The 15,278-nt window shown below is 41.7% G+C and overlaps 1 protein-coding gene across 1 annotated transcript in view; it reads right to left on the bottom strand.

Moving 5' to 3' along the window:
* LYL1 (LYL1 basic helix-loop-helix family member) overlaps positions 1 to 1,356 on the bottom strand; it is a 56,071-nt gene extending 54,715 nt beyond the window's left edge. The window contains exon 1 of the mRNA XM_040415017.1: positions 1,197 to 1,356. The gene's annotated coding sequence lies outside the window, so the exon portion shown is untranslated. The remainder of the gene's footprint in view (positions 1 to 1,196) is intronic.
* Between the last annotated feature and the right edge of the window lie 13,922 nt (positions 1,357 to 15,278).

A 15,278-nucleotide genomic window follows, 5' to 3' on the forward strand; every position in this document is an offset into this window, starting at 1 on the left:
TTCTACCTATGTTACCCCCTGCCCCTGTTCTGATCAGATTTATCTTTCAGTCTATATCTACAGTATACCTATAGAGCAACGGCGGATTAAAGGATTTTTACTAAATTTTCCCCTTGATTTTATAGCCCTGTATATAGGTAAATAAATATGAATATTAACCTGCAGCTATATATACATATACAACATGGCGAATCCTATGTGCGTCAGCATCGGCAGTGGTGGGGTGCACTACATGTTTGTGTATAGTGGCAGTCTGGAGGGTGTGTGAAGTGGTTAATTCTCTGCACACATCGAACTTCCTCTCTGACAGTTCTCCTTTCCACTAAGAATAGATTCGGGGAGGTTGACACACGCTGCAATCTTTCTGATATTCTGATTTCAATATCCAGCACACAGACATGTAACCCGGAGTGTAATAGCAAGTGTGCGGGGTGTGCAAAATGCGATTACACACCAGAGAACACAACTACATCCACTGCATATAGGTGATATACAAAGATCATCATGGGACAGGGGCTGACAGAGAAACAGATAGACGGATAGATAGATAGATAGATAGATAGATAGATAGATAGATAGATAGATAGATAGATAGATAGATAGATAGATAGATAGATATGATAAAATAGATAGATGGATAGATATGATAAAATAGATAGACATGAGATAGATAAATAGATATGAGATAGATATTATTAGATATGAAATAGATTGATAGATATATAGATAATAGGAGATAGATAGATAGATAGATAGATAGATAGATAGATAGATAGATAGATAGATAGATAGATAGGAGATAGATATGATAGAATACAATAGACATGAGATAGAGTAGATAGATATGAGATAGATAAATAGATATTATTAGATATGAAATAGATTGATAGATACTGTACATATATAGATACTATAGATAGATGATAGAATAAAATAAACATGAGATAGAATAGATAGATAGATAGATAGATAAATAGATAGATAGATATGGGATAGATAAATAGATATTATTAGATAGATATTAAATAGATTGAAAGATTTATAGATAATAAGAGATAGATAGATATGAGAGAGATAGATAGATACAAGATAGAGAGATACGAGATAGATAGATATGAGATAGATAGACGGAGGGATATAAAGCTGGAGAAAATATTTAGACACATATAACACGTGGAGAGACGGCACAGACTTACCCGTGTCACGATAGACACCTGGCAGAAATCCTCCTTTCTCTCATAGTTGGGAACTAAAAGTCATCGTCTCCAATAAATCGGGTGGGTGGGGTGTCTTCTATAGCAAATTTATGGGGGTCCAGCTGAATGTTTCCTCATGGTCTATGTAAGTATACAATCCACTTTGCAACTGGAAAGGTGGAGTCAGTCTACAGTAAGGGGAGGGAAGGCTAGGGGATACCAGTACATGGGGAGAGGGGGGGTTTCCTTCTCTTCTTGGTCAGAGGAAGTCTGGGTCTATAGATAAGAGACAGGGGTCCGGTCTGTCCAGACTGATAAGAACAATCCTTCAAATCCCTCCCTCCATTCCATAACAACTGGTGAATTTTTTTACATGTGTCTTGCTTTACACTTTATTTGCAGATATTGAGATTTCTCTCATCACATTCAGTTGTGCACCTTCCAAGGCCAGAACCTTGTGTTATTTATTCATATTTGCTGACTGGAAAACATCAGAGAGCTTACGATCTAAAGGCATCCATACATGAGATGATGTTACAGCAGTCCTGTGCATTGTTTGGTAAAGGGGTACTCTGCTTTGGACCGTCCCTGCATGTTAGAAAAGTTCCCTGAGAATGAGGTGATCACCACATGCCACCTTGCTGGGAATCCCAGCGATCACTTGTAATCTTTGGCTAAAACTGACAGTAGGTAAGCAATTTCCCTGCAGCACCAACACTGGTGAAATGAGGCATTACACAGTGGCCATGTTCAGTATTGTGCAGGAGGACGGGTCCTCCAGAGACAGAGCCAGGGGTGGACTGAGAACTTAAAGTGGCCCTGAAAAAAAAACTAAAAGTGGCCCTGTTTTGTAGACAGATCCAAATTAACTGAAGGTGGGGCAACACGGGGGGCAACTATACCATGGTGCAAAATACCATCCCAGCAGAACCAAATAACACGGTGTAGCACAATATACTGCCCCAAACTCTGGCCCTCTGTGGTGGCCATCAACAGCTTCCATCTTGTGTCCTCCTCCTTCAGTTGTCAATGGAGCAGGAGGCTTAGGATGTACTGTAAGATGTCGGCCACAGCAGTTAAATTCAGGAGGGCATGTGCGGTTGCTGGCTGGGTACATGGGTACCTGATTCTCACAGCATTAATTACCACTGAGAGCTCATTATGTACCCGGTCATCTGCAGAGAGGAGGGCTTAAGTGGCCCCCTAGGGCATCGGCCCACTGGGAAATTTCCCTGTAAGGTCTATAGCCGATCCAGCCCTGGAGAGAGTCAAAACATGGCATCCAGAACAGAGCGGCACCCTCTAATAACCCAGAACTCCTTAACAGGTGGGTACATAATGACCTGACACGTTAAATAAAGCTGGGTACGTTAGGTATTAATGTACCTGTTTGGCTGCCACAGGTGCCACTCTGAATTTAACTGCATCACCATTCTCATGACAGCTATACAGTTGAATACTGCAGCACAGGAGTCAATGGCTTCCTGCCCCATTGTTTACCTTCATAGCCCACTATGCTTGAATCCTATGAGGTGGTGTGTGTACACTGCAGGTGGTCGTGAAGAAATGACATCGCCAGGAAACAGGCATCTCAGGCCACAGGCTGGAAGAGGCCTGTGGCCTGCACCGCAAACGGTGGGATGGAACGGAAGTGAGGCACTTGGGAAGCATACCACTGGAGGCACTATAGGGGCCATTAGTGGAGGCACTATATGGGGCATTAGTAATATTACTAGGGACACAATAGGGGCATTTTAAATACAGGAGCACTGTGGTGGGCATTGTTACTGGTGGTACAATGGGAGGCATTATAACCACTAAGGGCACAATATATGAGGGCATTATTAATATTGGGGGCACTAAATGGGGCATCCTTGTTCCCGGAGGCACTATAGGGGCATTATTAACACAGGGTTCGCTAAATAGTTATATTATTATTGCTAGAGGCAATACAGGTGGGCATTATTAATACTGGGGATTATATAGGTGCATTATTATTACTGGAGACACTATAATGGGAATAATTAATACTGGGGGCACTATAGGGGCATTGTTATTACTGGGGACACTATAGGGAACATTATTATCACTGGGGCACTGTAGGGGTATTTCTGGGGGAAATAGGATTTTTTTTTAATTGGGCTATCTTTAAAATTTTCAACAGTTTTAACTCTAACGCTTTCACTATATCTATACTGCTCTCTGCCTCACACTGAATCCTGTAGAAAAAAGAGAGGGGAGAACAAATTCCAAAAAAGAGCATTAGTCTTAGACTTCCCTTGGACGATATATCCAAAGGTGGTCTTTAGAAAAACAACCGGGCGCCACCAGGGAGGAGAGAGAGACCACTAGTGAATAAGTAAGGCTACTTTCACACTAGCGTTCGGGTGTCCGCTCGTGAGCTCCGTTTGAAGGGGCTCACGAGCGGCCCCGAACGCATCCGTCCAGCTCTAATGTATTCTGAGTGGACGCGGATCCGCTCAGAATGCATCAGTCTGGCAGCGTTCAGCCTCCGCTCCGCTCAGCAGGCGGACACCTGAACGCTGCTTGCAGCGTTCGGGTGTCCGCCTGGCCGTGCGGAGGCAAGCGGATCCGTCCAGATTTACAATGTAAGTCAATGGGGACGGATCCGTTTGAAGATGACACAATATGGCTCAATCTTCAAACGGATCCGTCCCCCATTGACTTTCAATGTAAAGTCTGGACGGATCCGTCTGAAGCTACTTTCACACTTAGAATTTTTTTCAAACTATAATGCAGACGGATCCGTTCTGAACGGATACAAACGTCTGCATTATAGGAGCGGATCCGTCTGAGCAGACATCAGACGGACCCGCTCTGAACGCAAGTGTGAAAGTAGCCTTAGTAGGTGGTGAGAGACTGCCAGGAGTGGCTGAATATACAGCAATAGTGGCTGTATACAGCAATAAATAAGCAAAAGGAAAAGAACAACCGAGAACCCAACCACAATGAGGGCGCCAATCACCTGAGTAAAGTGGAGTGCGGTATAAGGAAGGCCAAATAAATATTATATATTAATGCTTATAGTAGGTCCTTAGGATATAGGTGATCCGTGCACAACCGGACGGCCGTGTACTATATAAAGGAGAATCTGTATGTATCAACATAAAGATTATACAGTGTGTTCAGACCTCAGTATATAGCAGCATATAAAGGCATAATAAAACCACAAACCGGTATATTAAAATGTAGATAAAATAAGTAAACATATACATATAGGTAACTCACTTCACAGGGGAGATAGTCTAAGGTATAAGCATAAAACACCCATAGGCTAAACTCCCCTGGACAGGATTGCTTGTAGAATCACAGGAACAAACGCAGTCACCACAGGAGGAACTTCTTGAATATTCCTTTTATTAGAATCAAGGCTCAACGCGTTTTGGAGGCTAAGCAGATACCCCCTTCTTCAGGAGAAATTAATATGCACAAGTAATAAAAACATAAAACATATAGTGATATCTATGGGCTATTTATACCCCTCTATGTTGTGTATCACTTAGGAACGCATGTGTAGGAGCGCATGTGTAGTGATGTCACTTCCTGTTCCCGTGGGACATGCGTTCCACTGTGGAACGCAAGTCCATTCTGTGATAGTTCATGTTGGAAAGAGAAAGAATATGTTCTTAGTAGAGAATAATGCAAATATACTTGGTGCACACCCTCTTATAACTGGGGATGTAGATGTGTTCAGAATTAAGCAATTACATTCAAAATCCTGTTAAATAGGAGTCAGCATACACCTGCCATCATTTAAAGTGCCTCTGATTAACCCCAAATAAAGTTCAGCTGCTCTAGTTGGTCTTTCCTGAAATTTTCTTAGTCGCATCCCACAGCAAAAGCCATTGTCCACAGAGAGTTTCCAAAGCATCAGATGGATCTCATTGTTAAAAGGTATCAGTCAGGAGAAGGGTACAAAAGAATTTCCAAGGCATTAGATATACCATGGAACACAGTGAAGACAGTCATCATCAAGTGGAGAAAATATGGCACAACAGTGACATTACCAAGAACTGGACATCCTTCCAAAATTGATGAAAAGACGAGAAGAAAACTGGTCTGGGAGGCTACCAAGAGGCCTACAGCAACATTAAAGGAGCTGCAGGAATATCTGGCAAATACTGGCTGTGTGGTACATGTGACAACAATCTCCCGTATTCTTCATATGTCTGGGCTATGGGGTAGAGTGGCAAGCCGAAAGCCTTTTCTTACTAAGAAAAACATCCAAGCCAGGCTACATTTTGCAAAAACACATCTGAAGTCTCCCAAAAGAATGTGGGAAAAGGTGTTATGGTCTGATGAAACCAAGGTTGAACTTTTTGGCCATAATTCCAAAAGATATGTTTGGCGCTAAAACAACACTGCCCATCACCAAAAGAACCCCATCCCCACAGTGAAGCATGGTGGTGGCAGCATCATGCCAAGGGGCTGTTTTTCTTCAGCTGGAACTGGGGCCTTAGTGAAGCTAGAGGGAATTGTGAACAGTTCCAAATACTAGTCAATATTGGCACAAAACCTTCAGGCTTCTGCTAGAAAGCTGAACATGAAGAGGAACTTCATCTTTCAGCATGGCAACGACCCAAAGCATACATCCAAATCAACCAAGGAATGGCTTCACCAGAAGAAGGTTAAAGTTTTGGAATTGCCCAGCCAGAGCCCAGACCTGAATCCGATTGAAAATCTGTGGGTTGATCTGAAGAGGGCTGTGCCCAGGAGATGCCCTCACAATCTGACAGATTTGGAGTGTTTTTGCAAAGAAGAGGGGCAAATCTTGCCAAGTCAAAATGTGCCATGCTCATAGACTCGTACCCAAAAAGACTAAGTGCTGTAATAAAATCAAAAGGTGCTTCGACAAAGTATTAGTTTAAGGGTGTGCACACTTATGCAACCATATTATTTTATTTTTATATTTTTTCTTCCCTCTACCTAAAAGATTTCAGTTTGTTTTTCAATTGATAGTGGTAGGTTGTGGTGGCTCACTAGCAAGTAGTTAAAGGGTTTCTACCACTTCGTTTCACATATTTAGCTGTCAGACATTAGCGATCCGCTAGTGTCTGCTCTAACAAACCATCCTAATATAATAGGTTTTGGGGCAGCCGTTTCGCTAAAAAAAGAACTTATATCGATATGCTAATGAGCCTCTAGGTGCTATGGGGGCGGCATTAGCACCTAGAGGCTCGGTCTACCTTCACAAAATGCCGCCGCCCAGCGCGTCCCTCCAGCCCGCCCATCTCCTCCGGAATGCGATCCTCCCTGTGAGCGTATGTATTCGGCGCATGCGCAGTGAATGTCTGACCGCTTCCCTGCTCAGACATCTCCACTGCGCCTGCGCCGATGACGTCATAGTGCTCCGAGGAACAGGCGCAGTGGAGATGTCTGTGCAGGGAAGCGGTCAGACATTCACTGCGCATGCGCCGAATACATACGCTCACAGGGAGGATCGCATTCCGGAGGAGATGGGCGGGCTGGAGGGAAGTTCTTTTTTTTAGCGAAACGGCTGCCCCAAAACCTATTATATTAGGATGGTTTGTTAGAGCAGACACTAGCGGATCGCTAGTGTCTGACAGCTAAATATGTGAAACGAAGTGGTAGAAACCCTTTAATGTATGGTGCTGCAAGCTCATATAGAGGGAATCACCCCACCCTCTCTTAAAAGGCAAATGTAGTAATAGGAAAATGAGCGAGCACTTATACACTTGGCAACCAGATTGACATGTGCAGAAAATATTTATTAAATCCCCATAAAATACAAGTAATAAAATTTATAAGAACAATGTAGCAATAATATACAACATTACAGTCACATATATTGTGGTAGATATGATCGATACTATATTCAATAAAAAATATATTCAATAGAAATATTCGATAAATTGAATGGTAGAAAATTAAATGTTGAAATATTCGATAGAATATTCGATACCACTCAATAGTGTCGATAAATTCAATAATATATATCACACCAAAAAACTTCAAGTATATGCTGTTATTTGGGAAGAGGGGGTATTATCTTCTAGCGCTCTATCCCAATTTGGGAAACTGAATGTCACTGAAAATGTTGTAGGTGTGATCACTGGGAGCGCAATATGTTCATAAAGTGTCCACAGGAATCCTGATAATGTGAAAAGTCTCTTATAGCATATCCTTTTAGGCTCGATATGAGCTTTGAATTGAAGAAAACTTTAAATCGATATTTGGCTTACCGTCTAGCGTCTGTTGTCTCCCTATTGCTTCAATGGAGCTTTAAATATTTGCCGGCTTATTCAGTCGCTCCATACAGCAAGCTGGTTTAAATTTTGCGGGAGTTCCAAAGATCGCGGGAGTTGCCACTCTGTTCCGCAATTTCCTTTGGTGCAGCTTTCGGCGATAAGAATAGTTAATCCTTTACTGTAGAGATTTTCTTCTGTATGGCCATACAGTATTATCGGAGGCTTTTCAATGCAGGTACATCACTTGTTTCACCATACGCATTACTGGTAGATTCACTCTCCCTTCCTCAGTGGTACCCCAGTGGTTCTTATCGTCGAAAGCTGCACCAAAGGAAATTGCGGAACAGAGTGGTAACTCCTGCGATCTTTGGAACTCTCGCGAAATTTAAACCAGCTTGCTGTATGGAGCGACTGAATAAGCCGGCAAATATTTAAAGCTCCATTGAAGCAATAGGGAGACAACAGACGCTAGACGGTAAGCCAAATATCGATTTAAAGTTTTCTTCAATTCAAAGCTCATATCGACCTTAAAAGGATCAGCTATAAGAGACTTTTCACATCATCAGGATTCCTGTGGACACTTTATGAACATATTGCGCTCCCAGTGATCACACCTACAACATTTTCAGTGACATTCAGTTTCCCAAATTGGGATAGAGCGCTAGAAGATAATACCCCCTCTTTCCCAAATAACAGCATATACTTGAAGTTTTTTGGTTTGATATATATTATTGAATTTATCGACACTATTGAGTGGTATCGAATATTCTATCGAATATTTCAACATTGAATTTTCTACCATTCAATTTATCGAATATTTCTATCGAATATATTTTTATTGAATATAGTATCGATCATATCTACCACAATATATGTGACTGTAAGGCTTCATGCACACGACCGTTTTTTTTTGCGGTCCGCAAAACGGATTTCCGTTGTTCCGTGATCCGTGACCGTTTTTTCTTCCGTGGGTCTTCCTTGATTTTTGGAGGATCCACGGACATGAAAAGTGAAAAAAAAAACTAAGTCAAGTTTCCATTGAAAATGATAGGAAAAACGGACACGGATCACGGACACGGATGACTATCTTGTGTGCATCCGTGATTTTTCACGGACCCATTGACTTGAATGGGTCCGTGAACCGTTGTCCGTGAAAAAAATAGGACAGGTCCTATTTTTTTCACTGACTGGAAAAACGGATCACGGACACGGAAGCCAAACGGTGCATTTTCCGATTTTTCCACGGACCCATTGAAAGTCAATGGGTCCGCGAAAAAAAACGGAAAACGGAACAATGGCCGCGGATGCACACAACGGTCGTGTGAATGAGGCCTAATGTTGTATATTATTGCTACATTGTTCTTATAAATTTTATTACCTGTATTTTATGGGGATTTAATAAATATTTTCTGCATATTTCAATCTGGTTGCCAAGTGTATGAGTGCTCGCTCATTTTCCTATTACTGTTTTTCAATTGAGTTGTACAGTTTATAGGTCACATTAGAGGTGGAAAAAGTTCTAAAATGATTTATCTTTGTCTTGTTTTTTACAGCACAGAAACCTGACATTTTAACAGGGGTGTGTAGACTTTTTATATCCACTGTATATATATATAACAAACATATATACATATATAAAAAGTACATATGTATTAAAATATATGTAATATAGTATAATGTTGGATGATGGGGCCAGTGGAGATCGTCCCTCTAGGGGATATATTTACCAATAAGGGTAGGGATCTAAGGATATGAGGAATATATCTAGGCTTTGACCCAAAAGGGATACTACTATAAAATTATTATTATAAAAATACTCCTATATACATAAAACAAAGTAAGAGTGTATGGCATAATAAATGGTATTGTCACGACCATGGTCATGGTCGTGACTCCTTGAGCCGCATGCAGTTGCCCGCGGTCTGGTCTTCACAGGTGAGGGCTGTTAGTATGATGCCTCACGTGTGGTTGCCGCTGGCAACATGATGTTATTTGACAGTATAGCAGAATGAGCTGGTTGCTAGGCAGCATGCTGTCAAGTGCATGCGGTTGCACCTGGCAACCTGTCTTTGTAGGTGTGCACTTTGTATGTTTGGTGTGCACAGGATTTAAGTTATGTGTGCATTTCCCCTTTAAGTTACACTTACCTTCTCTGGTGTTGGAAGGGTTAATTCCTTTCCTAGTATGTCTGTGTGGGTGTGGCTACTTGGGCTATTTAGCCTCTGCTGGAAGCCTGTAGCTGAGGGGTACTCCAGGCATGTTATGCTGGATTCATCCTCCTGGTATCCTGATGCCATCTATCCAGTGAGGGCCACCCTTGTGGTCATAAAACTAATGTATTGATGTTATGCTTATGTTTGTGTGGAGTCTCACCTTATTGCAGTTATGGATCTGGTTTCCTGTGTGAGTTATGTTGTGTGCTGTGTCCTTTTGTGTTTGGTGTGGATAACAGCTATTGAGCACGGGTTCCAGTCAGTGTGTCTGTGGCAGGTAGGTGTGGAAGTGGTTTCACTCGCCTGCCATATCCATATGCTGTTGATGTTTCCCTTTCCTTGCAGCTTGGCCAGTTTAGACTCCTGTTCGTCCGTGTCTAGGAGGAACAGGTCGCCTTACCCTGCTCCTAGTCCAGGGATTTCCTGAGGGCTAGTAGGGACTCGAGGTTCCTGAGTATGAGCCCTCCTACCATCTGGGTTGGCTCATACAGTTAGGAGTCAGGGTCAGAGTTAGGGACGCTTTAGGAGGTGACCTGCTCCCTAATTCTGTTGTCCGGGCCTAGCAGCTTCCTTATCCTTAACATCGCACGGATGAGGGTTTCCCCCACTCTCATCCGTGACAGGTATATTACATAGACTCTGCATAGATAAATTCTCAAAGAAAATATCTGGGTCTGGAATATAATTAAAAAACGTAGTCATGGAATTTATGGGATCATGGACTCAAGTCGACCCATGCATGTATGAACATATATATACACGTTCATGCAAAAATAAAATATATATATACATATACCCCAAGACAGCATAAAAAGCGTCAGGTGCACTTGTACCCCGATGGGCAAATAAATACATAAATAGAAAAATGGATAGATGGATCCATAAGGGTTCCTACGTATAATAGTGTCCACAAATGTACTTTTGTATCGAAAAGTGTGCCGTGAGGATGGGGGTCATAGCACTGAGTAAATTCTGAACTGATCTATTGAAAAGTATGCCTACTTCATGTGGTGGAAGGCATGCAATATGACATTTATCTGTAGAAGAAATGTATAATCTTGGTGGCATCTGGAATATGTGTCTAATAATTGATGTATTCCAAGGACTCATTTAGTCCAAACGGAGAGAGAGTGTTAAGCCGGTAATTCCAATACATCTCTTTTCTGCAGAGCGTTTGGTATGAATTTGGGATCCACTCAAGGAGGGTCATTTTAAGGACAGATGGATTACCATCATGGCAGATAGAGAAATGTCGTGAGACACTGTGCGTAAGAATTTTGCGTCTAATATTTGAGCGGTGCTCATTCATTCTTTCGCGCAGTGTCCGAGTTGTCCTACCGACATATTGTAAGTTACATGGGCATTGGAGAAGATAGATCATATTGCTAGACCCGCAGTTCATTTCTTGTTTCAGTTGGAAAAAAAATTCTGATGAGGTTCTGGCAACTTCTTTTGTATTATGTGTTATAGTTAAACAGCACATGCACCTCTTTATATTGCATCTGCATGACCCTATCTTGACGGGGTTACCCTTCTTATTCGGGAGGGTTATGAACTTTTTTGTGGTTGGTAAAAGTTTTGGGCAAGATGGTGCAATGCTATTCTTGACATGTCTGTGCACGTCGACCGAGTATATTTGCATTATTCTCTACTAAGAACATATTCTTTCTCTTTCCAACATGAACTATCACAGAATGGACTTGCGTTCCACGGTGGAACGCATGTCCCACGGGAACCAGAAGTGAAATCACTTCCTGATTCCGCTCCTACACATGCGTTCCTAAGTGATACACAACATAGAGGGGTATAAATAGCCCATAGACATCACTATATGTTTTATGTTTTTATTACTTGTGCATATTAATTGCTCCTGAAGAAGGGGGTATCTGCTTAGCCCCCGAAACGCGTTGAGCCTTGATTCTAATAAAAGGAATATTCCAGAAATTCCTCCTGTGGTGACTGCGGTTTGTTCCTGTGATTCTACAAGCAATCCTGTCCGGGGGAGTTTAGCGTATGGGTGTCTTATGCTTATCCCTTAGACTATCTCCCCCTGTGAAGTGAGTTACCTATATGTATATGTTTACTTATTTTATCAACATTTTAATATACCGGTTTGTGGTTTTATTATGCCTTTATATGCTGCTATATACTGAGGTCTGAAAACACTGTATAATCTTTATGTCGATACATACAGATTGCTCCTTTATATAGTACACGGCCGTCCAGTTGTGCACGGATCACCTATATCCTAAGGACCTACTATAAGTATTAATATATAATATTTATTCGGCCTTCCTTATACCGCACTCCACTTTACTCAGGTGATTGGCGCCCTCATTGTGGCTGGGTTCTCGGTTGTTCTTTTCCTTTTGCTTATTCACACTGAATCCATCAGGAAGCTGCTCTGAAGGCTTAATATGTAGCCCTGTATCTGAACTCCTGCCAGCTCATAAACACTTATTTTAGTCATGTCCTTATCAGTGTTTATCCCAAAATGAGTAAAATGTAATGATAAAAAAAATTCCATAGACTTTTAAGTTCCCAATCTGCCCCTGAAAGTAGGTATTCTTTAATGGGGTTGACCCATCTCACACATTGGTGGCATATCGCTATGATATGCCACTAATGTCTGATAGGTGCGGGTACCACCTCTGAGACTCACACCTATATCTAGAACGGAGCCTGCAAAGAGAACGAAAGTGGACCGCGCATGTATGGCTGCCCTACATTCATTTCTATGGGACTGATAAAAATACCCGACCGATGTGCTCGGCTATTTTCGGAAGTCCCATACAAATGAATAGGAAATGCAGCACGCAAGCATGGCTACCACTCAATTTACTTCTATGGGGCAGACAGAGCTAGCTGAGCTAGTGCTTTACTATTTTCAGCAGTCCCATAGAAATGAAATAATAGGGCGGCTGCGTATGCGCGGTCCTCTCTCCTTAACTTTGTGGGCTCCATTCTAGAGATAGATGCAGGTCCCAGAGGTGAAACCCGCACCTATCAAACACTGGGGGAATACCCTAGTGATAGTGGCAGTGTCATAGACCAGTAGAAGAATACAATGCAGGTTCGCGCAAATAGTGTGAAGCTTCAGGGTAGAATGACCCTGCTTTGAGATGTCAGTTTCGGCAGGGACTTTCTGACCCTCTGAAAGACATGCTGGTGAATTACCCTTCACCTGACTCCCTAGACAAACTGATGACCCTAACTGTACGCTGGAACAGATGACTTAGGGAAAGACGGAGGGAATGGCCGTCCACACCTATGACGGTTCCAAACTCTGATTCCTTTCCCACAGGATCTAGGGCTATGGTTTCCCCCGAGGAACCCATTCATCTTGGCGCTACTATGTCCACTCAAACATGAGACGGAAGAAGGGATCCTGTTTCTACTGCAGAAGGTCTGTCCAAAACGTCAGGCAACCGAAAAGCTTCGGCACCTAAGTGATTAATCCCTACGATTTCAAAGAAAATCTTGCTCCCTGTGTGTATTGCATTTGAATTGTCAAAGAGGTCGGGGTGGCATTTGTGGATTCCGGGTAGGCTGATAATTTTATTGATTACGATTTTGCCTTGTCATTGGGTATTCCCTTATGTACCCTCTGGAAACCTATACATGTCATGGCAGTAGATTCCACTCACCTGGTTGAAAATATAGTGGAATTCTGTGCACCTAGCATTTCCATGACTATTGGTGTAAAACACACTGAGATGTGTTCATTATTTGTAATGAAGAATCCTAAAGGATGAATTGATAACCTGTCTGGCCCCAAACATCAGTCCATGAGAGAGTATATATAGGAAAGCTTGAGAAAATCTGTAACCTTATGGGGGTGGATTTTTTTCTTTGTTGGTAAGACAGATGGGGTTCTGAGAGACCGTATCAACTATACATAATTGAATATGATCTCAGTCAAAAATCAATATCTGTTGCCATTGATTCCAGATCTATTCAATCAAATACTGGGAGCTCAGTGGTTCACTAAACTTGACCTCAGGGGGCATATAATATCATCTGTATTAAAGAGAGGGATTAGTGGAAGATGGTATTTAACAGCCCTATGGGTAATGCAATTCGCCTTGAGCAATGCTCATGGACTATTCCAGAATCTGGTGAATGACATCTTCAGGGAGATTATTGGGAAATTTTTTGTAGTTTACTCCTGTTACCCATGTTAGAACAGTCCTACAAATGCTCTGTGAAAATTATTTGTATGTGAATGGGGAGAAGTATCTCTTTGGCGTTCAAGAGCTATCTGTCTTGGGTACATCCTCACTCCTCAGGCTTTTAAAATGAATTCCAACAAGATACAGGATGGTATAAATTGGGTTCGACCCTGTTCCCTAAAAGCGTTGCAACGTTTTTGGGGATTTGCAAATTATTATCGCAAATATATTAAGAATTTTTCTGAGGAAGAATCTACTATAAAACTACTACATCATTAATAAAATATGATTTAAGTTAAAGTCTAACCATCTGTGCCACTGACTCACTGTATGTTTCACCAGCATTTTAAGTGTTAATATAGTTGGGTCTGTATCTAGTACAGGTGTGATTTTTAATCTGTGCCACTCTCTCTCTCTTCTGTCACATAAGTAAGAATAGCCAAATGGGGTAATTAGACTATAGCACGTAGCACCCCCTCTCCTTGAACCTCTCACAGGTCCCCTGCTGGTAGTACGTGATACCAGTGCAGAAAGACCAATACAGACAGATACATGGAGAAAATGTATTGAACTCAGTAGGCAGTATTATTTCTGTCAGTCACTAGAATGGAGCAGCCAAATCGGAGAACATCCAAGAAGGACACGTAAAGCACATATTTGTGTCATAGAAAGTATATGCTAAAATCACATATTACTTTCAGACATTAAAAAAACAGCTGGTAGCATAGTTTTATCAGTTAACAGAATGCAAAGTGAATGAACAACAGAAATCTAAATCCAATCAATATTTGATGTGACCACCCTTTGCATTCAAAACAGCATCAGTTCTTCTAGGTACACTTACACACAGTTTTAATAGGACTTGGGAGGGAGGTTGCTCCAAACATCTTGGAGAAGTAACCACATATCTTCTGTGGATCTGCAGTACCCCATAACAGGGTACTTGCAAACTTGTTTTTAATTTAATGTTTCTTAATCTGTTTATGCTTTGTATCGTGCTTTGTATGTATTCCTAAAAGTTGTCTGTAGGTGGCAATTTAGTTAATTATGCCCTGACTCAGCAGAGGGAATTAGCTTTCTCCTCTAAGGGAGGAGCTTTATAGTCATTATGGCATTAGCCACTGCAGAGTTTTCTGCCTGCTGTTCAGGGCAGATTCTAATTTAGCTCCAGGAGTAACATAATTTCTGTTGAGAAACCAAGCTGTGAGAGAAAGCTGGAGAAGAATTTCATAGACTGTCCAGGTTCACAAGGCCATGCGTGCTAGAAAGATATTCGATGGCATATGAAGGAATAACAGTTAACGGCACCTTTCACACACCTTTCAATTTTCAAACAGTTTGGCCGGCCTAAGGAGATCTGCATTCCTCAGTCAGAAATTGGAGAGCAGATTGTGAAACTTTTTGCATGTGGATGGTTTGTAGTCTCTGGCTCCTACCATATTTTCTTGCTATGTGTGTGGATGGTTT

This window comes from Bufo bufo, chromosome 1 (genome assembly GCF_905171765.1).
Source record: "Bufo bufo chromosome 1, aBufBuf1.1, whole genome shotgun sequence".
Taxonomy (NCBI): Eukaryota; Metazoa; Chordata; class Amphibia; order Anura; family Bufonidae; genus Bufo; species Bufo bufo.